Source organism: Hyperoodon ampullatus (genome assembly GCF_949752795.1).
Source record: "Hyperoodon ampullatus genome assembly, chromosome: 12".
In the NCBI taxonomy this organism is placed as follows: Eukaryota; Metazoa; Chordata; class Mammalia; order Artiodactyla; family Ziphiidae; genus Hyperoodon; species Hyperoodon ampullatus.
In genome coordinates this window covers 34,223,338-34,248,049 of record NC_136925.1, presented here as the reverse complement: position 1 = coordinate 34,248,049, position 24,712 = coordinate 34,223,338, and the positions used below count along the sequence as shown (strand labels likewise).

General features: G+C 33.2%; 1 pseudogene across 1 annotated transcript; it reads left to right on the top strand.

Annotated features, from left to right (window-relative positions):
- The first annotated feature begins 12,348 nt into the window (after positions 1-12,348).
- LOC307061530 (heterogeneous nuclear ribonucleoprotein D0-like) lies at positions 12,349-14,143 on the top strand (annotated as a pseudogene). The gene is made up of 3 exons: positions 12,349-12,359; positions 12,955-13,273; positions 13,743-14,143. The product of its transcript is annotated as a heterogeneous nuclear ribonucleoprotein D0-like (transcript).
- The last annotated feature ends 10,569 nt before the right edge of the window (positions 14,144-24,712 follow it).

Here is a 24,712-nt window from a genome sequence, read left to right as displayed (position 1 = left end):
GTCTTCCTTCCACTATTACCCTTCCCCTTTTAATGTTTCCTTTAGAAATGATTTATGAGACTTATAGTCTTAATATAGTAGAATATAAATATCTTTATCCTTTTCATGTCCTTTTATAATCTCCTCTTGAATGCGGGTAAGAGTTGTGACTTGCTTCTAACCAAGAGAATATGGTCAAGGTGATAGGATGCCAGTCTTATGATTATTTTGTATAAGACTGGTTAGACTCTGGCATCATGCAATTTTCTAATATTGCAAATATGATGGGGAAAACTGGCATCTCATTGTTGCCTTAAATATTATTTCTCCTATTCCTAATGATTTGAGAATTTCTTCATATACTATCATTCAGATTTCCACTTGTGAGTGTTACTTATCCATACAGTATTCTTTATCTGTATTTCTATTGTGTTTCTGAGTGATTTACATGAGTTTCTTGATTCATCTTTATCTTAGTTTTTGTTGTATATACTAAAAATAGCATTTTACAAGTTGTTAATGGTCTGTTGACTTTATGTAGGTACCCTGTATAGAAATCCATAATTTTGATGAAATCAAATGAATATGTGTTTGCTTATTAATTTATTCTTTTATTTATTTAAACTTATGCTAGGGCCCTATTTGAAGTTTTTCACACTACTAGGCCAAATATATTTTAAATAATTACATAGTAATTACTAATTACTAAATATGTTTAACTTTCACATTTAGATCTTTAATACATCTGAATTACACATCTACATATATTATAAAATTTTATATTGAAATCCAATTTTATTTTCTCTATATAAGAGGTTTCTCTAACACCAGCTACAAAATCTTACTTTGCTTACCTATTTAAAATCAAATATTCAAAAACACATTTCTTGGTCTCTGAGTTATCAATTCTATTTCATTGGTCATTTTTTTTTCATTCCTTGTTTGCTTCTATTACTATGGCTTCATCATACCTTTTTAAAACTGGTAGCACATAACACTTCCCTCATTTTTTTTCTTTTTTTTCTTTCTGAAAAAAAGTGACAGCCTTTAATAGATCTTTATTATTCCAGTGAAATTTGAAAATAATCTTGTTAGTTCTGGTTATCTTAGTAAAGATTTTTTTTTTTTTTTTTTTTTTTGCGGTATGTGGGCCTCTCACTGTTGTGGCCTCTCCCGTTGCGGAGCACAGGCTCCGGGCGCACAAGGCCCAGCGGCCATGGCTCACGGGCCCAGCCGCTCCGCGGCATGTGGGATCCTCCCAGACCGGGGCACGAACCCGTTTCCCCTGCATCGGCAGGCGGACTCTCAACCACTGCACCACCAGGGAAGCCCTAAAGATTTATTTTTAAAAACAGATTCAAGTTTGGTCATAACCATGTATACCTTTCCATGTTTTATGTTTTTCTCATATCAATATTAATATGTGATTGTATGATTAGATATGAGATGGTATTTTATTATAGAATTTATTTGACTTTATGAATTATAATTTACTAGCAACAATTTTTGATAGTATTTTAAGCAAATATCTTGTGGCTACTTTTCTCTATGTTATCTTAGCCATCAATTTATTCACTTATTTTATTGCTTCCCAGATTTCACATGCACACATAAAAATATTGTGAAAATACTGACAGAGACTGGTTTAGGGCTTACTTGCAGGAGCTTTAAGTGTTTTAATGATTCTATAATGGTTTGGATATTAAGTGTTTAAATTAAATTTATTATAACCTATAGATTAAAATCCATACCCTTGCATGGTTTTGGCCTAAGTATTTTTATCAGGTTGCTCAATGTTGTCAGTAATGAGCATTCTATGATTGCTGATATACATTGTTTTATTGCTAAGCTTCATTTCTAGACAGTATCCATATAAGGAAGTTATTGAAGTGCACAGAAAACGGCAGACAGCCACCTAGTTCCTAAGCATACCTTCCAGTCTTTGGAGAGGTCTGCTCTAGTTCTTCCGTGGCTAGTCTGCCCCTCAGCCTTTAAACTGGACCTGTTAGTAAGGTACATCAGAGCTTCTTCCACCTATTTCCTATAGCTTTTACTGCATCATAAAATACACACTGTATATTGTTCTGTACTAAATTCTTGGAGCCCCTGTGAATTGTAGAAGTGCCATTGTTATTTATCAGTTATTGTTCAGTTTGTGATGTGAAATTGTGGCTTTCTCCTGTCTTCAAAGCATATGAAATACTCTACTTTAATGAGCTGTGCCCTTACACTTCCATCTTTCTTGGAGGTCAACAATCAAATACTTATTTTGGCATTGCTGTGGATGGTTTCTTCCTCTAGAAGTATCTGCAGAAAAAGCCTTGTTTACCTTACCACATAGTAGAAACTGCCTGTGCTTTGCTTTGCAGCTCTATGACTCTCTTTAATAAAAGTGCTCTTTGTCTTCTGTGATCTCTAATGAAATCCATTTTTTTCCTAAATATGAATAAAGTTATTTTAAGTGACTCTTGTAGAAAGAGTCAGTTTCTCACTGGGACCTGGACTGAAACCCACTCCTCCAATTTTATACAACCATTAAAAATCTATATAATTATATTTCTGCTCAAAGAAGATAATGCAGGATTCTTGTCTAAATGAAGTGGAATTCTCTTTAATACTGCATGGATGTCTTGTATAGTAATTACATGTATTGTTTATGACAATTACAACATGACTATACAGAAAGAGACATTTCTAATAAATATGAAAAGCTTAGAGTAGCATGACAATGTTTATAAGACAAATGTATACATGTTTACTGTTAGTAAAAGACTGTGTAATGACTTTTTTATTTACTACATCAGTATAGTTTCAGGAAACCATAAATAAATAAATAAATAAATAAAGTCACTGTTAATATAAACATTAAAATAGAGTGCGTGTTAGAGCATAACACTAGTAGATTGCACTAGTTGTGTATTTATCTGCTATGTTCAATTATAAATCTTTTATAGAAGTTTGCTCATTTAACTCTTAGTAGGTACCGTTGATACCTGCATTTTACAAATGAAGTAGCTGAGGCATTGAGAAGGAAATAGCTTGCCTGACACCATACATCTAGTAAGTGGTGGGAGTAATATTGGGATGCAGAGGATTTAACTCCAGTGCTCACGTTTTTAATCGTCACATAACAGGTTCAGTCACCACAAGGTGATTACCTTCAGGGTGTTTGGAATTTGGAGGCAAACTAAAATATGATTCTTTTACACAAAGTGTTAAATGATTTACGTTTCCATAGATGTGGAAGATAAGCTTGTGTCACAACAAAAATGCAGGTCACAGCACTATCATTCCTTTGTCCCTGCTTATTTCTTGCTTTTCAGTGTTTCAACATTCAATGTCTCACATGATAGATACTTCCATTCTATCATGTGTATTCCAATTATCCTGTAGCTGGTCAGTGAAATAAAACTAATTTGAGAATACTCCACCTAATTCGCCATTTTTGTCCTGATGCATATACAGCAAGTGATGTTGCCATTTATTCTAAACTATAAATTTGGAAACCTGAGATTATCTCCCAAGCGTTTATATATATTTAATATATATGTAAAAGAACTCTCAGTAAACCATGTGATGTTGAGCTTATTTATCTCCCTGATGTACAAAGGGCTGTACTAGTTATGAGAATCCCTAGGATGTTTGACTTGCCCCACTCCACTCACAGCCCCACACCAGTAATTCTTCTGCTCGCTAGAAATCTCTCCTAAATATTTTCAAGAGTTCTTAAAAGTATTCACAGGCATCAAAGGTATAAGAAGGCTGCTTCAGCTAGACATATTGTTATCTATCTAACTGTTAGGAAATAAAGGAAAGTAAACAACAAGGCTGCATTTTAGCCATAGAATCTCTCCTTGTCTTGCAGCTAAGCCATACTGTAGCACATTGTTATTTGAACAAGGAGGAGAGACAGGAGATCTATATCTCTGTTTCTAAATTAAATTAGCAATATTGGATAATATTTTTAAAGCATATTTTCCTATTGATTCGTTTAGAAAATTCTGATTCAACAGGACAAGGATAGATCCATGGACCATACATGCTTCCAAGATATATTTTACCTGCTGCTCTGTATTCAAATCACTGAATCCATTATCCTCTTTTGTAGACAGAGGATCAGCTGACTTTTAATCTCAAATTTATTTCCCAGGCTAAGGAAGCCAATCAAATATCTCTTTGTTAAATAGCTGTAGTCAAATGATTATGTTCTTATACTGTGAAATGGGTTATTTTCTTCTTTATTTTCTCTGTTTATTGATGCCAGGAAATCCCTTTGGCTAGGCATCTTCATTTATTCAATTTACCTTCAGTTTACTATACTCAGAATTACCTGTGTCTTAAAAACACTGATTTTCTAGAACACTGGGCTTGAAAAATAAGGCTATACTAAATAAATCTATGATTCTGTGAGTTGGAGAATGGAATTAGTTAAATTTGCCAAGAACATTTTTTTTTAATTTATGTACTAGTGGTCAGAAAAAATACTTTCTCTATAAAATGACAAGATTACAACTTTAGTTTTATTGTTCAGACCTTTCCAGTTGTGTCAGGGTAATTTTGGCTAATGAGCCTAGTATGGGAAAGGCAATCTTTGACTTCCTACTGAGCTACATTTTGCAAACTTTTTAAAGAAAAAAAAAAAGGATAAATTATGAACGTTTTTTTTCCCCAGCTCATAGTAGAGGATCAAGCACATAGCAAGTACCTGCCTTAAAAAGACTGAATGACCGACTAGCTAAATCAATGCATGAGGTGATTTTCCAGTCACTACAAGGAGGTTATCTGTTGTGAAAAGGAAATTGCGCTCTGAAAAAAGTAAAGCTTCTAGGATAAAGCTCTCAGACATGGAATGACTGGTTTTTAAAGAAAAATAATGGCTCATTTACATGAAATACTTATTTATTTCCTAGAAGAGATTGTGTGATTTGCAACCATGTCACATCTACCTTTTAGATGCTTATTTGAGTAATTTGTGCCGACTAGGTTTGTTATCGAGTGGTACTTGTGAATCAAAGGTTACTGGTTGCCCAAAATGATAAAAAGCATTATCACATAACTGAATGCTATATCAGAATTTAATATTCACAATTGCAATCAATCTATTCTGAAAAGTCTAAGATAATTGTAAATGGGCAGTAATAGTTCTTAAGAAAACACAATCAAAAGTTTATTTCTATGTTATTGCTGGAGGTTCAGTAATAAAAGTTTTTTTTCATATTCTTAAGAAGTCCTTTGATCATAATTAACCTCTGACACTGCCTTCTTGCCCCCTTCAGTACGGTATCAAAGATACTTTGCCATATGGCCCCAATCTACACATCAATTATTATCTTCCAGTGCTCATCCCTCTTCTCAATCTCACCTCTCAGTGTATACAAACATATAATATATCCTGGCATGTGAAAACCCTCACCACCTCCTGAATATACCTGTTGTTTTTATGCCTTTGTTTAGCATATTCTCCTTTTAAAAGCTGTAACCATCCACATCTACTTGTTAAAAGACAATTCACCTTCACAAAGCATCTCAAACACCACTGGTAGCCTTAATAAATCTGATGTTTTATTGAATCCAATTTTCTTCTTTATTTGATAACATGTTTTAAAATGGAACTCTTATGTAACTACTCATATTTTATTCACAGTATATGATTTAAATGCCTTTACATTAAACAACTCTTCATACCTCAATGGCATAAAATCTTCATATTTAATCCCCCAGCATTTAAAGTACTTGTATAATGTAGGTTTTAAATATAAAACCGTGAATGAGTTTGAGAATCAAATAAAGTCAAATAGGGACTGATTTTCTAAAAGAAAGAAAATAGGAATATATCATAAAATATAAAAATGTCAATTAATATTCTATGGTTACTTAATCTCTTCAAATACAGGGCTATTTTAAACTGCACAAAAATACCAAGACAGCAATCATGAAAAATGTGTTCCAGTCTTTGGTCTACCAATAAGTAGTTATTTTCTCCAGGTCATTTGCCTCAATATTCAAATAAGAGATTACACTTGATGTCTCTGTTGTTCCTTTCATCACTCATATTTGTGTGTCTGATTTGGGCTCTCTTTAAGACAAGTGAGAGGTTCATTCAGCTTTCCTAGGTATTCCACCTTGAATAATATTTCATTTATTATTCCTACATAGTGGATTACCCCAAAACTTAGACACTTTACACAATTTTTATTTTACCCATGATTTTATGGGTCAAAGATTCAGAAAGTGCTGGATTAGGCAATTCTCACTTGGGTCTCATGAGACTAAGTCAGATGCTGCTTGGAGCTGTAGTCACTTGAAGGCTCAGCTCGGTTGGCCATCCAATATGATCCCTCAAATGCCCATCTGTCAGTTGGGAGTTCAGCAGGTCTGTTAACCCAAGTACTTAAGTATGATCTCTCTAGCATGAGAGTCTCAGAGTAGTAGAATTTCTGATATGTCAACTGAATGTCTCCAAAGCAAGGAGACTAGCTTGTCTAGCTTGTCTAGCTAGCGAGACTAGCTTGTCTAGCTTGTCTAGCTAGCAAGACTAGCTTGTCCAGCTAGTCCCTCCAAAGCAAGGACTAGCTGCCCTTTTAAATTGAGGAAATGAGAGTCAAAGGCATTTTTTAACTTGCTCAGGGTAAAAGTAAAACCCTAATAATCTAGCCCCAAAGCCCATCTTCCTAACCAGAATACTTTGCTATCTTTGTATAATAGAAACAGCACAGGAATCAGTTTCTGCAAATCAGTAAGATAACCTCTAGATCTTCTTTCAAAATAGAATTATGACTGTGATAGTAATTGACAATCATTTAAAATCCATTAATTCAGTTATTCAGCTTTACAACTGTATGTCCATTTCAAATCCATTTATTTAACTACAGAAACTTGGGAGCAGCAAGCATTATTCATAATCTTTTTATTGGCCTATTGGATGGCAGATATTCTGCTTATCTCTCTTTAATTTTGTGCACAAATGTTATCTGTTCAATATTGTCAAGGAAAGGTCTTCTTAGATTAGATAAATATAAAATATCTAATTAACTTTCAGCTTTCTTAAGATCCAAATATCTAACTATCCACTGGATATCTTCCTATAGGCTGCAGAGACCTCTCACTCAGTGTATCTTCCACTTGATCATCTGTTCACAATCTTTAATAAAAACACCAGTTCTTCAGTTGATAACACCAAGAGTCATCTTTTACCTCTCTCTTACCTATCTCTACCTATCAAAAAAACTATCATGGAATTTTAATGAATCTAAAGTTTTTATATATCTTAAATATAATCTAGCCCCTCTCCTTGTTAAAGCATACCTTGGTGAATGCCTTTATCATATTTGTAAGAGTTACTGAAACAAACTGTATTCTATTCTTGCCCCATTTTAATCTGTTCACGTTACAGAGTGATCATTCAAAACAGAAAATTAGATCATCTCACTTCCCAGATTAGAAATACTTATTATCTCTTCCAAGTTTTCAAATTAAAGTTTCTTAGAAATCTGTAAAAATTTTAGTTGGCTGCTTAAAAACTTCATGTCTCAGCTGCACAGACTATACCCACTTCCAAATACATGTTGTTTTTATAAAAAATACTAGAAGTTCATACTGTGTTCTTTTTGAATGCTTCAACAATGATCTGATAGGCCCCAAGTTAAACTGATCTTACTCTCCAGTCCATGGCATCATATCATCACCTGTGTTTACAAGACCCTTTTATTTTGTTTTATCTTAAAAATTATTTTTTTCAATTTCATTCTCTTTATCCTCCATGCTTAATTTCTTCCCATCTCAACACATTAGATAACCAGTTTTAGTGTATTTAATATATGTGTGTCTAATCACTGCTACCAGATTTTATTTAAACATATGCATATTCTTGGAAAATACAAAACTGTATTTTGTTATATTTGCCTATTTATTCCCTCAATATTTTACTTCTGAATTCTTTTCAGTTTACTACTTCTTAACATTATACTATTATGTTAAATGTATTTAATTTCAAATTATATTACATTACAGAAAAGACTGGAGTGATAACAATAAGGTATCTGTTGATAGACCTATGTGATAAATTACTTGGGTTATAAATTAAATGTGCTGTAGAGTGGAATAGCTTGTCTAGAGGTTATATGCATACCAAATTTCAGTACTTCCAAACTGCTTTCCAGGATAGTTCGAACAGTTTATAAACCTTGTACAGTGTATGAAAGTTGTTTTTGTCCAAAATCCTAGCAAGTGCTAATTCTTACAATCTGCTGGATGTAAAGTGGTATAATTTGAATTTTTATTTCTCTGATTTCTAGCCAGGTTGAGGGTCTGGGTCTCTTCATATATTGAATGGCACTTTGGTTTCCTGTTTTGTATACTACTCTTCAAATCATATGCTTGATTTATTTATTTTTTTCTGTTGAATATACTGCCATTCTCTTGCTGATTTTTGTTAAATAGGAATTTAAAATTCAGTATTAGATGGATATTTGCAATTTCTAGTCAGATCAAAATTATATTTGCTCTTTTGGTTTAAAAATGCTAATGTTATCTACTAAGCTTAAAATGCATCAATACAGTCAACAAGTTCAATATTTTCCTGAAGTCTTGAGTAATTTTATTTGTTGGACTTTGTATCTCTGCAAATGTTTAACACACTCTACTCAAGTCAGATAATTACTTTAGGCCTTATTGTTGGCACAGCTTCCCTTGTAGGCCTCTTCTGTTCTAACTCATTCTTTTGGCTTATATCTAACCCTATTTGGAGCACATCACTGACCCACTATTCCTCAGGCCATTCTTTGGATTGTGGAAGATGTGAAAGTACATAACTGTCTCTTTTGGGGTTCCAGATAGGGACTATACTCATTCTAAATCTTTCTGTAAGGGAAATTCTAATATTCAGAATCTGGATTCCAGATGCCTGACATCATGTTTTATACTTTCTTGGGAACCTCTGGTATACTTTTACTTATGAATTAATACTCAGTATGTCTCAATGGATGTCCCTTTTATCACCTACAGTAAAAAATCTTGCCTGAGATAAAAGAATTATGTTTCATTTCTTCTGCCCCAGCTTCTTCTTGCCCTCTTTGTATTCGAATAACCTCCACTAAATGGAGTTCAGATGCATATATCCGTGTTCAGCTCTGAGTCAGTATCAATTGATTCTTTTTCTCCTCATTTTAAGTCATCTTTCCCTGCTCTTTTGCAAGCCTGGTGATGTTTTAAATTAGATTCCAGATGTTGTAGATTAACAATAGGAAAACACTCTAGCTGTTGTTTTAATTCAGAAAATTTCTAGTTGAATAAAGTTGCACATGTGATCTGATAATTCTGAGAATATGATGTTATGATTCAGAATATTGTCACCTTTGTTCTGCTTTTACAAACAATTTAGTAAGTTCAATAAGCAGGACTTGTTTGCTTTCCCTAGAAGTAGAGCAATTAAGATGCTTCCTCTTCCTGAGAGTATGAATATGCTGCATTACAAAGGTAGTCCACTTCAGAGGTAGAAAGAAATAGTGACACAGGTTTCACCTGTTATAAAATGAAATGCTCTACTGGACAAAATAAAGCTAGAAAGCAGTGTAATGCAATGCAATGCGGCCAGATTAAGCAATATATATACATATATTTTTTTTTTCCCTCAGCACTTAAAGAAGAAGAGTGCATTAAAAAATTCAAAGCAGTGATACTGGAAAACTATATTTTAAATATATTTGAGATTTAATCATTAGTTTGATAAAACACCATTAGCTTATTTAATAAAATATTTCAAAGTCTTTACATAATATTTTGTTAAATATTTATTTTTATAATATTAAAGTAAGCTCAAATTACTATCATTTTTTTCCTATAGATCATTTGAGAGAAACGGTCTATTTTTTAGCATCGTGTTCATCCTTTTCTCAGTTGTCTAATTGGGGAAACATAAATATCTTCACTGAAAAAAAAATGTTGCCTTCAAATCTTCATTTGGATAGGCATAATATAATTAAAGCTTAGAAAGGAGAGCTCTTAATTTTATAATTCTGCTATTTCAAAAATATCAATGCAAATATTAATGCACATGAAAATGGAACATTTTCATAAAACCTAAATTTATTTATTATGTCCTTATAAATTCAGATGCGATTTCCTATCAGCATAATTATCTTAAGAAGATAGTCTTAACGTAACACAACGTGTACAGTTTGGCTGTTTAACTAAATGATCCTGTCATACAAAGTGATAGAATATCTGAGATGAGGAAATACTGCTCTATTATTTAAAAAATAAAAATATAAAACCAAATATGATTACAGAGTTTAAAAATGATATAAAGACAGCAGACAACAGATTGAATTCTGTAGAAAATAAGTTTACTGATTGAGAGCATAAGCCCAAGAAATCCTTTCAGAACACAAGAATGAGTCACAGAAGAAAAAGATAAGTGAAAGGTTAGGTGCAGGGGAATGTGTAGAAGAAATTCAATACAAGTGTAATGGAGATTCAAAAAATGAGTTCTGAGCAGAAGAATAAGAAGGAACAACATAAAAATAATAATGAAAACTGAAACCAACATAATCCCCTGTCCCTATCCAAACCAATACTGGGACCGAACATATTTTCCCATCCTGTGACCAGGCATGCTTAGGAAAGCATGTCTTTGTATTGAATAATCTGATTACAGGCAACAGCAACTATTTATTCCAGGACATGGTTGGACCTGTAAAATACGACTGTAAACCAATAAAATAGATTGTTTCTCAAGCCTAACAGCTTACTATTCAAGTCTCCCTTCAAAACCCTTAACTTAACACAAAACTATTACATCATAAACTCTGCCTAATCCCAACTAGCTCTCTACCTTTAAAGACCTAACTTGGAACAGTAGATAACTCAGGATATGCTTAATACTTGGATATGAAGAGCAACAGGTAAAATTTGTTTATGCATGTAATATGTTTTCTATCTTAATATTCAATTCCTGGAAATTATACTTTATATATTTAACACCCACTCAATAAAATTTTATTATCTACTCTACACACAATGTTGCAAGGCACTGGAAAAATGGAATACAAGTATCGCTATGAAGGAACTTAGAACTCTTAAAAGAAGTAAAATTGCATTTCAATAAATATGCACATATAAAAGGACAATCTCAAGCATCTGGAGACCTTCCTCCCTCTCCTCAATAAAGTCTACTTCTAAGTCAGCTACTTACTAGTGGATGGTACAGACTTACAACCAGGGACAAGGCTAAAAATCTTAGTCAACACAGCTATTAATTTATCTTCATAGAGTGTTTAAACCTTATGAGTTTATGGAATTTCTTATCTATATATGAAAACACAAGTCTTTTCTCCCAACCCCAGACTTTCTTCTTTGTTTGTATCAAACTAAAACTCATACACTTTTAAAGAAATGGCCCACTCCTCATTAACTCCCATGGTGTTTTGCTAGGGTAGGCAACTAGGCTCGTGGGTGCTGTGTGAATACCGTTGTAATCTGACACATGTCTAATTTAGGGCTTGCTCAATCGCTGTGTGACAAGAGCAAGTCAGTCTGCTGACTCTAAGGACTTATTCTAGCAATCTAAGGAAATCTGTCTATAATAGGACAGGGCAGCTATCAGCTCTCAAGCAGCTTAACTTTCTAAGCTCACGTGTTTCTTTTAAATATCATAATCTATTTTGGAAGAGATACACACATTTTGAGTATAAGTACAGAATCATTTCTCTACAACTTCCTATTTTCTAATTTACTAAGTGGCATGCCAAGGGATGCAAAATTAATTCTATGATGATTCACCAATCAATGGTAGGATAATAAGTCCATCAAACATTGCCTAAACTATAACAGTATCCTAGATACATGTTATACCTCTGTATAAAAGAAGTAAATCATTTTTATTGCTCTGAAAGAAATTTTGACTTATTTAACAAAAAACATGATAGGAAAAAACAGTATTAGGCAACAACCTATTATTGTTAACAAGGGCGTACATACAAGATCTATAGGGGATCAGAGCAAAGAAAAACGAAACTACAGGAGGAAGTAGAGTTGGATGCCAACCAAATGAAGAAAGAATTTTAGCTAGATGGAGGGAATTAAAGTTCTGTGCCACAGTAAGAAAATAAAATCACTACTAACTTAAACAAATAATATGCTGTCCAAACCAAGATTCACTGGAAAGTGAAAGCGGGTGCTAAGAAGTTATAATAATATATTATTTAAAAAATTTTTATTGTCCCCCAAACTGATTTTATTATGATGTTGAACTTATTTAAAAACTTATAGTATATTTAAAATTATTTTCAAAACTAAACTTCCTTTCAGAATATAAGAATGAGTCATAGAAGAAAAAGATAAGTAAAAGGTTAGAAACATTCACCGTGAAACATGAATAACTGGTAAGTTTAAAAAGATTGAATATCGAATTCCCTGGTCCAGTGGTTAGGCTTTCACTGCTGAGGGCCAGAGTTCAATCTCTGGTCAGGGAACTAAGATCCCACAAGCCGCATGGGGCAGTCAAAAAAAAAAAACAAAAAAAAAAAGGTTGAATGTCAACAGTATTTTATGGGAAAATCAAATTCTTTAGAGGAACCTTGCAATATTCTTTATTTTGATTACATAAACATTAAAATTAACACAAGCAGTAGTAATTACTGTTGGTTTATGTTTACATACTTAATTAGGTTTGTGTGTCCTCAAAGCTTTATGACTTATATACTTCAGAGGATGGTATTATTTATTTACTACAGAATTATGTTTTCATATAATAACTGGGGATATTATTCAAAATTGCATCTTATGGTTATAACTTTGACACCACTGACACAATTATAGATTTTTTTCTGAGGGCTGCAATAGGTTTTTTTAAATACATTTTTGGTGTACAGTTCTATGAATTTTAACATATGTATAGATACACGTAACCATACAGCAATCTGGGTACAGAACAGATACATTATCCCAAAACACTACCTTGTGATATTCTTTTTTAAGTCACACCATCCTCCTAACTACTACCATCCTGCTACACTCTGAAGCAGCGACGGCACAGCAAGAAGAATGGAAAATGTTTATAGGAGGCCTTAGTTGGGATACTACATAGAAAGATCTAAAGGACTACTTCTCCAAATTTGGTGAAGTCCTAGACTGCACTCTGAAATTAGATCTTATCACAGAGCGATCAAGGGGTTTTGGCTTTGTGCTATTTAAAGAGTCGGAGAGTGTAGATAAGGTCATGGATCAGAAAGAACAGAAACTGAATGGGAAGGTGATTGATCCTAAGAGGGCCAAAGCCATGAAAACAAAAGAGCCTGTTAAAAATTTTTGTTACAGCTTACCCTTCCCCCTCCCCATATCCTCAAGTCCATTCTCTAGTAGGTCTGTGTCTTTATTCCTGTCTTACCCCTAGGTTCTTCTTGACATTTTTTTTTCTTAGATTCCATATATATGTGTTAGCATACGGTATTTGTCTTTCTCTTTCTGACTTACTTCACTCTGTATGACAGACTCTAGGTCCATCCACCTCACTACAAATAAGTGGCATGGACATATATACACTACCAAACGTAAAATAGATAGCTAGTGGGAAGCAGCCGCATAGCACAGGAAGATCAGCTCGGTGTTTGTGACCACCTAGAGGGGTGGGATAGGGAGGGTGGGAGGGAGGGAGATGCAAGAGGGAAGAGATATGGGAACATATGTATATGTATAACTGATTCACTTTTTTATAAAGCAGAAACTAACACCCCATGTAAAGCAATTATACTCCAATAAAGATGTAAAAAAAAAAAAAATTTGTTGGTGGCCTTTCTCCAGATACACCTGAAGAGAAAATAAGGGAGTATTTTGGTGGTTTTGGTGAGGTTGAATCCATAGAGCTCCCCATGGACAACAAGACCAATAAGAGGCGTGGATTCTGCTTTATTACCTTTAAGGAAGAAGAACCAGTGAAGAAGATAATGTAAAAGAAATACCACAGTGTTGGTCTTAGTAAATGTGGAATAAAAGTAGCTATGTCAAAGGAACAGTATCAGCAACAGCAACAGTGGGGATCTAGAGGAGGATTTGCGGGAAGAGCTCATGGAAGAGATGGTGACCAGCAGAGTGGTTATGGGAAAGCATCCAGCGAGGTGGTCATCAAAATAGCTACAAACCGGGGCCTCCCTGGTGGCGCAGTGGTTGAGAGTCCGCCTGCCGATGCAGGGGATACGGGTTCGTGCCCCGGTCTGGGAGGATCCCATATGCCGCGGAGCGGCTGGGCCCGTGAGCCATGGCTGCTGGGCCTGCGCATCCGGAGCCTGTGCTCCGCAACGGGAGAGGCCACAACAGTGAGAGGCCCGCATACCACAAAAAAAAAAAAAAAAAAAAAAAAAAAAAAATAGCTACAAACCATACTAAATTATTCCATCTGCAACTTATCCCCAACAGGTGGTGAAGCAGTATTTTCCAAATTGAAGATTCATTTGAAGGTGGCTCCTGCCACCTGCTAATAGCAGTTCAAACTAAATTTTTCGTGTCAAGTCCCCAAATGGAAGTATGACGTTGGGTCCCTCTGAAGTTTAATTCTGAGTTCTCATTAAAAGAAATTTGCTTTCATTGTTTTATTTCTTAATTGCTCTGCTTCAGAATCAATTTGTGTTTTATGCCTCCCCCCACCCCAGTCTCATGTTAAAAGCCCAGTGTGACAGTGTCATGTTGTAGTAGTGTCTTACTGGTTTTTTAATAAATCATTTTGTATTAAAAAAAAAAAAGAGTAGGTAGGTAGGTAACTCCTACCATCCTGCTACCTACTCTCTCTTTGTCATTACAGCTGTATCTTCTTGTAAATGTCATACAAATGGAATCAAACAGTATATGAACTTTTGAGATTGGCTTATCTCACTTGCATAATGCTTCTGTGATTCATCCATGGTGAAGAATGTTAAGGTTGTTTCTAGTTTTTTTTAATTATGACTTATATGAATAGTCATGTACAGGTTTTTGCTTGAAGATAAGTTTTTCTTTCTTTAGGTTAATACACAGTAGTGTGATTACTGGGTCATATAGGTAACTATGTGTTTATCTTTATTAGAAACTGCCATACTCTTTTCAGAGTAGCTGTATCATTTTCCATAACCAAGGGCAATACATGAGAGTTCCAGTTGTTCTACATCTTTGTTATCGCTTGGGATTATCAATAATTTTTATCTTAGCCATCCTGAAAGGTGTTATAGTGGCTCTCATTACGGTTTTCATTTGCATTTCCCACCTCACTAATAATGTTGAATGAATTTTATGTGCTTTTTTAACTTTTATATATCTTCTTTGATAAAGTATCTGTTCAAATCTTGTACCCACTTTTGCTAATTGGGGTTTTTGTTTTATTTCTGTTGAGTATTGAGAGTTCTTTATATATTCCAGTTAAAATTCTTTTGTCAGATGTGTGATGGCAAATATTCTCTCCCAGTCTGTTGCTCCCTGTCACGTTTAAGAATTCATTGTCTAACACCAGGCCACAAAGATTTTTATCTTATTTTTTCCCTCCAATGTTTTGTAAGTTTACTTTTTACATTTACATTTATAATCTACTTTGACTTATAGTGTAAGGTGGGAGGTTTAGGTTGAGTTTAGTTATTAGCTTATGGATTCCACTTATTCCATCATCAATTGTTTAAAGGATATTCTTTATCCATTGAATTGCCTTTACCTCTCTGTCAAAATATTTTGGCCATATGTGTGTGCGTCTACCTTTTCATTCTCTTTTTTTGTTCCATTGATCTATGTATCTATCCTTTGCCAATAGCATACTCATAATAGTTTACAGTGCATTACAACTGTATTTTATAAATCCTGAGTTTGTGCATAAATTTTGCATGTATGCTTTAATATTCTACTAGGTATTAAATTATAGAAAACATCACATAAACCTGGCATTTAATCTGGGCTATTCTACTTAATAGAGAAACTATGACTTTGTATAAGTTATATAGAGGATATAATCTCCATTTCCTCATCTTTAACATTGTCATACATTATCCAAATTATAGGAATGATGTAAGTGTTAAATGAGTTAGCTTTTTAAAAGTAAATAACAGTTAATATATGTTCCCAATAAGTGTTATTTCTTTTTGCTCTTTATTCTACCCTAGCATTATGCATTTGCCTGATTTTATTGGATATTATTTCAATAAAAGTAACCCTTTAAAAATACATAAAGCATGGGAAAAGCAATAACCTAATATAAATATAATTAATACAATTTTCTGCATAACTGCAGAAAAAACAATGTAATATGAGGCTTTCAGAGAAGAATTACTATTTTCCACTTGTGACCTTGAGCTAGGGACAAAAACAAAAGAGAACATATCATGCAGCTCGGTATCCTTTAGATTTAGTGCACAGAGAACTAATCCATCTGTTTATGGTTCCTTTTTTTGTCCCCTGATAACACTTAGTTAAAAGACACATGCTTCAACCTTCAAGATAAATTATCCTTTCAATTCTTAATGGTTGTAAGTGATAAAATCTAAGAGCAAATCAGTGTGTGCATTAAAACTGGTGACATCTATGCCTTTGACTTGCTGAATGATTATCAAGATATTTAAAGGTTAAATGGTTATTTATGCATTTATACATGGATGGAATTCATGAATACACTCATCGTTGCTCTAAACATTTGAGTGCCATATATGAATAAGTGGGTAGATGAGGCAGAATAATGGTTCAAATGAGAAATAAAAATTAATAAATGTACAAGGCTCAAAGAATTTGATGTCTACATTCAATGTAGTAGTCATCTTAACAAAAACAGAAAATTTGGAGAGGGGAAACTGATTTTATGAAAGATATTTCCTCTATAAATAGCATTTTAGTGCACATCTGGGAGAAGTCCCAGAGGCAACCTCAATAAACATGCATTGGAACATTTTTCTAAGAAAGAACTCAAGCTGTGTTCTAGTAATTTAATTGTCTGCCCCTTATTTCAACACAACAGTAAAAATGTTCACTGTTTAAGATTGCTATAACTGTTCTCAGCATCTATGTTTTGGGACTCTTTTAGGTTATATGATAATAATTCAGTGTTCATGAGATCACATTAGCCAGGATGGCTATAGACAAAATAAAAATTACTTTTTTTTGGGGGGGTGGCAAATGTTCCCATACAGACTGGATTGAGTCTTCTATTCCCACCAATGAGGTCAACAAACAAACAGATAAGAAACATAGTAAGATGGTAAGATTTCAAGAAAACATTTCATAAGCTTTGTTTTAAGCCGTATATAAATCTATTGCTATGCATTTTTCTGAGTAAAAGCATATATGTGTGTGTGTGTGTGTATACACACATATACATATACATATATATATCAGAGGATTGACCTAAAATCACTGCCAGAAAGAAAAATTCCACCTTAACTGTGAAAATTGTGAAAAGAAACGTGGTTTTTCAGAGGACTGAACATGGGGGAACAAATTAAAAGTGAGCACAGTTCTTGGGCTTAAGCTTTGCAAGTCATCATGGCTGGGCAAGAAAAGACATCTGTTTCCATATTAACTGGTAATGGAAATAAGAGACAAAGAGTGAAGTTTAGGGTTTTACAGGAAAAGATGGCAAAAAAATAATGAAAATACCAGAGTTGGCACAACACCTCTTCCAAATAGCAAAAATAAGCACAAAAAAGAAAATTACAATGAATGATTTAACATTCGTATCAGTTAGGGCTCTCTAGAGAAACAGAACCAATGAGATACCAATAGATGATTGATAGACAGATAGATGAAGAGATTTATTATGAGAATTAGCTCACACAATTATGGAAGCTGACTTATGCTTTCTTCAAGCTAGAGAAGCAGAAAAGCAGGTACTATAATTCAGTCTGAGTATGAAGGCCTGAGAACCAGGGGAGCCACTGATGTAACTCCTAGTCCAAAGCCAAACACCTAAGAAACTGGAGGAACATTGGTGTACATCCTAGAGTCTAAAGGCCCGAGAATCAGGAGCCCTGATATAAGAGAGCAGGAAAAGATGGATGTCCCAGCTCAAGAAGAGATAGTGAGAATTTATCCTTCCTCCACCTTCTTGTTCTATTTGAGCCTTCAACAGATTGGATGATGATTCTCAATACTGTTAAGTATGAATCTTCTTTACTCAGTCTACTAACTCTTTAGAAACATCTTCACAAACACACCCATAAATAATATTTCACCAGGTCTCTGGGCTTCTCTTAGCCAAGTCAAGTTGGCTCATAAAATTAACCATTAACAATATTAATTTAAAATCCTAAAGAAATGTTTATTCAACAACTTTAAGTTTATTCAACAACTTTAAGAAAGTAATACATCACGAACAACTGACATTTATTCCAGTAACACAAGCTTGGTTTAATATCTGAAAATCTATTAAGCCAACATGCCATTAATGTATCTAAGGGGAAAAATCATATGATTATCTCTAAAGATGATGAAGTCTTTGACAAAATTAAATACTTGCTCCTCATAAAAATATAGCTAGGAAGATACAAATTGATACATATTTCCTTAACAAGATAAAAGCAAGAAAAATTAGTTATAAAACCAGTATTTTACTTAACAGGGAAAAAGAGGTATTACAACTAAGATCAGAAACAAAGCTGCCAACTAAGACTTTAGTATTTAAAACTGTATTGGTAATACAGAAATCTATGGAATCTAGAAAAATGGTACAGATGAACTTATTTGTAGGGCAGGAATAGAAAAGTAGACATAGAGAAAGGACATGAGGACACAGCGGGGGAAGAGGAGGGTGGGACAAACTAGGAGATTAGGTTTGACATAAATACACTATCATGTGTAAAATAGATAGCTAGTGGGAACCTGCTGTATAACACAGGGAGCTTAGTTCGTGCTCTGTGACAACCTAGATGGGTGGGATGGGGGGTTGGGAGGGAGGTCCAAAAGGGAGGGGATATAGGTATACAAAAAATATAAATAAATAAAATTAAAAAACTGTATTGGAAATATCTGCCAATCCAATTAGAAACAATAAATAAATTAGTGCCTCAAATTGTAAAATAGGAACTACAACTCTATTTGTACATGATAGGATAGTATTCTTGGAAAGCTCAAAGAATCGATAATACATTGTCTCAAAAATAAAATAATTTACTAGAGTAGGAGAATAACATGAACATACAGAAATCAAAAGCCTTCTGACTTATAAACAACAACCAGTTCAAAGACATAATGGGAGCAAAAAAATCTCTATTAATTATAGCACACCAAAGATGAGAAAACATAGAAATATATGTAAAGAGAAATATGCAAACTGTATATGAAGAAAACTTTAAAATACTTATGAAAGACACAAACCAGGCTTGAACAAACAAAAAAATATATATTATTCTTTAACAGAATGACTCAGCATCATAAAGGTGACTCCTCTCTAAGTAATTTTATGAATTTAACACAATCATGATAAACATGCCTACAAACTTTCATGGATCTAGACAAGCTGATTACAACTGTGTAATAATAACATATAATTAGAAACATGGGGGCAAGACATACTCAAGTTTAAACATTCTCTAAAGCCATGCTCCTCAAAGTAGTGTGGTGTTGGTGAAAAAACATAAAAATAGACCAATGACATAGAATAGAATGTCCAAAAACAGAGCTAGTTATTAAGGGACATTTGATATATTATAAATATTACATCTGACTAAATTTACTTCTTAATAAATGGTGTTTAGGTAACTATTGTACAGTCAGTTGAGGAAAGATATAAAATATTAACTAGTTTAGAAAAGAGAGTTAGAAAACAGAGTTAGAATATGAGAAAGAAGGAATTTTAGAATGAGCTGTTTCATGCTGCATTGTGACATTAAAAACCTATTTATACATATATACACAGTTTTATATTCACTGTTTGTGTATATACACATACATATACTCATATACACATAAATATGGGCACCTTGCTACCATGCAAAAAAAAAAAAAGCAGGGAAATGCACATAAAATAATGATAGCATGTCAATGAGACAATGAAACCAACTTAAAGGACCTCCCAGTAGTCAAAGCGTAGAAAATTTGAGCATCAAAAGAAAAAATAATTGTAAAAACTTTTCTGAAAAAACAAGAATCTATAAATGTGTACTGATAGAAATGAATGGGAGAAAAGGGAAAGATCTCTCTTACCATTTAATGCTATAATGATTTCATATGAGCAGATAATTGAAAGGACCCACAAGACTTTGGAGAGCATATTCACAAAGATCTTTATAAAGTCAAAGGATACAGAAAGAGTGTGCAGGCAAGAATCAATAGCCTGAGAGACTTCCAGGCACAGTTCCCCAGAATTATTCTTATTCACACATGATGTATTCATCTCTGGAGTATAAACCTTTATAACCTGTTTGAGGCATGTGGTTTTAGAAGAGCTTCCCAAATGTTCCCAGTGGGATCTTTTATGCCCTTATATCGTTATACAGCCAAGCCAAGCCATGTAACATGTTACATCATGTGTAAGTGATCAATATGCAAACTGGCTTGGTGACACCTGGAAAGTTTCAAACTTTAAATAGCACATTATAAATCATTAGTTAGCACTCTCAATCTTCTCTTAGCCAAGAATCAGTTTGAAACTTCCAGGCATACCTGGAGATAAGCACTGAGCTGTCTTAGACCAACTGAAAATAATTTATACAGAAAACTGATATAAAGAAGGAATGATAGAGTTAAAAATAACACCACTTAGCAACTATCATAATAATTGAATAAGACAAAATCATGAGTGGGAGCTAACCTAATGGGTAAAAGTTTAATGAGGAGCAGGATATTTACATATTCTCAAAGTAGTTCCCGCCAAAGTACTTTTTTTTTTTTTTAACAAGGAGGAACTAGCAATTTTACAGTGGATGAACCTAGCTGATATCACCTTAGGCAAATCATCAAAGTTAACATCATCAGTAATGGGACAAGGTGACAGCATGTGCCCCCTTATCAGTCACTGAGAAGGACACAGCATCACTTCTATGATACTGCTGTCAAAAATGCATTATTTGAATGGAATCGTTAGCAAGTGTGAATCAAAATGAAATTGAGGGACAGCCTACAAAATAACTGGTCTGTAATTTTTAAAATAATGTCAAGTTCATGAAATCTAAAAAAAAGGCTAATGAATTCTTATAGAATAAAGGAGACTTAAAGAAACACAGCAAACTAATATAGATTGTCTGAACTGGAACCAGCACTGGGAAAAAATAGCTAATAAATACATTAATAGAAAAATCAATGAAATTTGAATATGTACAACTGAGTTAATAAAATTACTGTATCAATGTTCTAATTAATGATTTTGATAATTGTACTATGGTTACAGATTCTTAGGAGATGTATTCTGAAACATTTAAGGGTAAAGGTATAGAATGTTAGCAGCACGATATTAAATCTCTATCTATCTATATATCTATCTACCTATCTATCTGATACATTCATGACCCATGCTCACCCACATAATTGAACTGAAACACAGTACTATGTGTGCCCTCAAGTACTGATTTTCTGGCTCAAAATTAAGCAATAGTGAAAGTATTCAGAGGGTTAAATGAATGATATTTAGTATGACTTTTCAGTTTAATCACACAAGATAAAATAACAGTGCTAAACACTGACTTTTTAAAGTTATGAGTTACAGTAATAATAGTTTAGGTAGCCCTGACCATTTCATTACTTAAATAACATTAGATGTTGGGAATGCAGAGAAATGACCATGGTTCTCATCTTTTAAAGAGGACTGGAACATATAGGGAATCAGATTATTCAGTTTAGCCCAACTAATTGAAAAAAATGTTCAACTGCTAACTGAATTGTTGTTGATAGTGTTGGCTAACTTTAGGGCTTTAAAAATGAAATATATTAATTACATAAAGATATATTTGCTATGAACTATTATTGATAAATCAATCCAAATTCCTTTTAAAGTGAACTATTTAAAATCTCATTTTATGAGAGGAAAATAAGTCTTAGAGATTTTAGAGATTACCCCACTAGCCATAAAAAATCAGGGAACAACATTTTGTCTGGTTCCAGTACCAATGCTTTTAATCACTGTTCTATACTTTTTTATTTCCAGTAAATCCTACAGTTCATAAAATGTGAAATGTTGTGAAAATGATGCTGTGACTGTTATGGACTTGGATGTTAAGAAACCTAGCAGCTCCCACTTTCTCTCTGGGGATCCTGCTGCTATGCTGCAAATAAACACAGCTACACTATTAAATGGAAGAGCACCAAGGTGTCAGACAGGCAAATAAAGTCTTCAAGGACCTTCCAGCCCAGCTCAGCAAAATGAGGAATACAGTCAAATAAAAAAAGAAATTATTGCATTTATCTAAAAGAACTAAAGATTAATCTATTTTACTAATCAAATTGAATCTGTACTCCCATTTTCCAATTTTCCAAAATAGGAATATTGGTTGAATTAGGTAATATAACAGCTTAAATGATAGGTTTATGGAAATTAAATGCATGTGGGGAGAGAGTGAGAGCAAGAGCGAGAGAGACTTTCAAATCGCAGCGCTAGTAAATAAGAATTTAGATTAAGAAAAAATTGAAGAATGGATGATATCCCTTCTTATGCATAAATTCTAGTTAAGTCAACAACTTTTGGTCATGACATAGGTCTAAGAATAATTTTATCAAAGTCTATTTGAGATATAAGAAATAGAAGACTCTGAACAAGATAGCATCAGAAAACTGTTTTCTGCTCACGCTTCATATATCACACTTATCTCTAGGACAGAGATCTTAAGATGATTATCCTTTCTCATCATTTAACAATAGGGGCTTACCCAAGACACAGGGGCCAACTGAGGATAGAATATATCCCATCATCTCCATCCTTCTTATCTGTATATTTTTTGCCTCACAAAATTTTTTATGCCAGATAAACTATTTATCCTCAACTAAAATGAAAAACCAAACCAAACAAGACAAAAACAAAACTTCCATGCATTTGAATGTGGGTTGAAAACTGATATTCTGAGAGAGAGAGAGGGAGAGGGAGAGGGAGGGAGAAACGGGGAGAGAGAGAGAGAGAGAGAGAGAGAGAGAGAGAGAGAGAGAGTGTGTTTATGCCTATGTCTGGGATATTACTCATCTTATTTAGTAGTACCTTTTTTCTCCCTAAGGATTTTATAAATACATGACAATATCAGCTATAGATGAAGACAGTTTATTTCTTCCTTTCATTCCTAACTGAATTTGCACATTTTAGTAATGGCTACATCGTTTAAGTAAATTGTAAGAGTCTACATCCTTTTGTCTGTAGGAGCTGGAGAAGCAGTCAGTCAAAAAAAAATACCCTGTTAAGTATAATACTTTATATAAAGAATTACAAAGTAATTTTTGTTTATTTAGCATCCTTTTTAGCTGTTTGTCTTTGAAGGAGAAGTACAGCGGGGCTGGTACAGAAGATTAGATGTATAGGGAATTAAGGGTGGTTTGGTCCGTTTGTATGTTTATGGGAATTAAAAACTACATTTTATGGCATTTAATGCATTTCCTATTTCTTTGTATTAAGCTTGTTATGCAAAGAAAATTTCTAAAAATTAAAATAATAATCTACATAAAGTAATATTCTTCTGTACTCTTGATTTATAGAAAGAAAATAAACATACATTGGATACCATCCATATATATATATTTATTTCTGTCCCTTATGAATCAAACCAACATATTAAACATTTCATATTCTCATTATAAAACTGGCAATAATAGCTTCAAAATTATTAAGAAAATATAAATATGCTGAAAGTTTTACATTTCCCTTGAATAATCAGAAATGAAATTATTTTACAATTAGGATTGAGGAGGATTTTTTGTTGCTCTTTCTTGGTATATTTTTATTACATAATTGTAATGATTTTAAAAGGTGACTTCTCCCCTCATTTTTAGCTGTACAATTAAAATCTAATAAAAATATTTAGGAGAGTGTTTTCTATTTTTATTTGCAAATTTGGGATGATAGCATAAACATCAATTTTTTATTGAGAATCTAGGTAATTTTGTACATTCTGCAAATTTAATTAAAGCAGTATTTCCAAGTATTAACAGAAAGTATAATAACTTGGGATGATTTAAGTACCACTTGATAGCTCAAACTACTCATAAAAGAATACTTTAGAATATTTACAAAAAATATATATCTTACAATATGTAATATTCAATAATATAACCTGAAATTTTTCAGCCCTCTCAGTCTTTGAATAAGATCTGAGTAAACTGCATATGTTTAGAACTTTCAAAATGGCAAATGATGCTCAAAATTTTATTGGTTTTAAGTTTTTGTTTAAAAGTTGTGCCATATATTTAACCAATTGGAAAATGTTCAATAAATATAAAAATATTTTCAGCAAATAATGTGAATATAAGGATTTTCATGAAAAATACTATGTAATCAGACAATATAACTCAGCTATTGAGGAATATGATTAAAATATTAATTGTTTTTATCTAGTGACTGATTAGTCAGAAAACAAATAGAAAAATATTTTGAAATCACAAGTCATTTTAGAGAAAAGATTCTGATAATTCATCCAGTGGAAGTTACACTGAATTTTATTACAGAATTACCATGCTATCTGGAAGAAATGTGAATTGGCTTTGAATGGTATGAATTTGGTATGTAAAAATGATGAAATATGAAACCATATGAAGTGATTACCTCAAAATGAATTAAAACAAGACTCACATAGGAAGGTGGGAAATTATAGATTCCTTTTTTCCAGCTTTG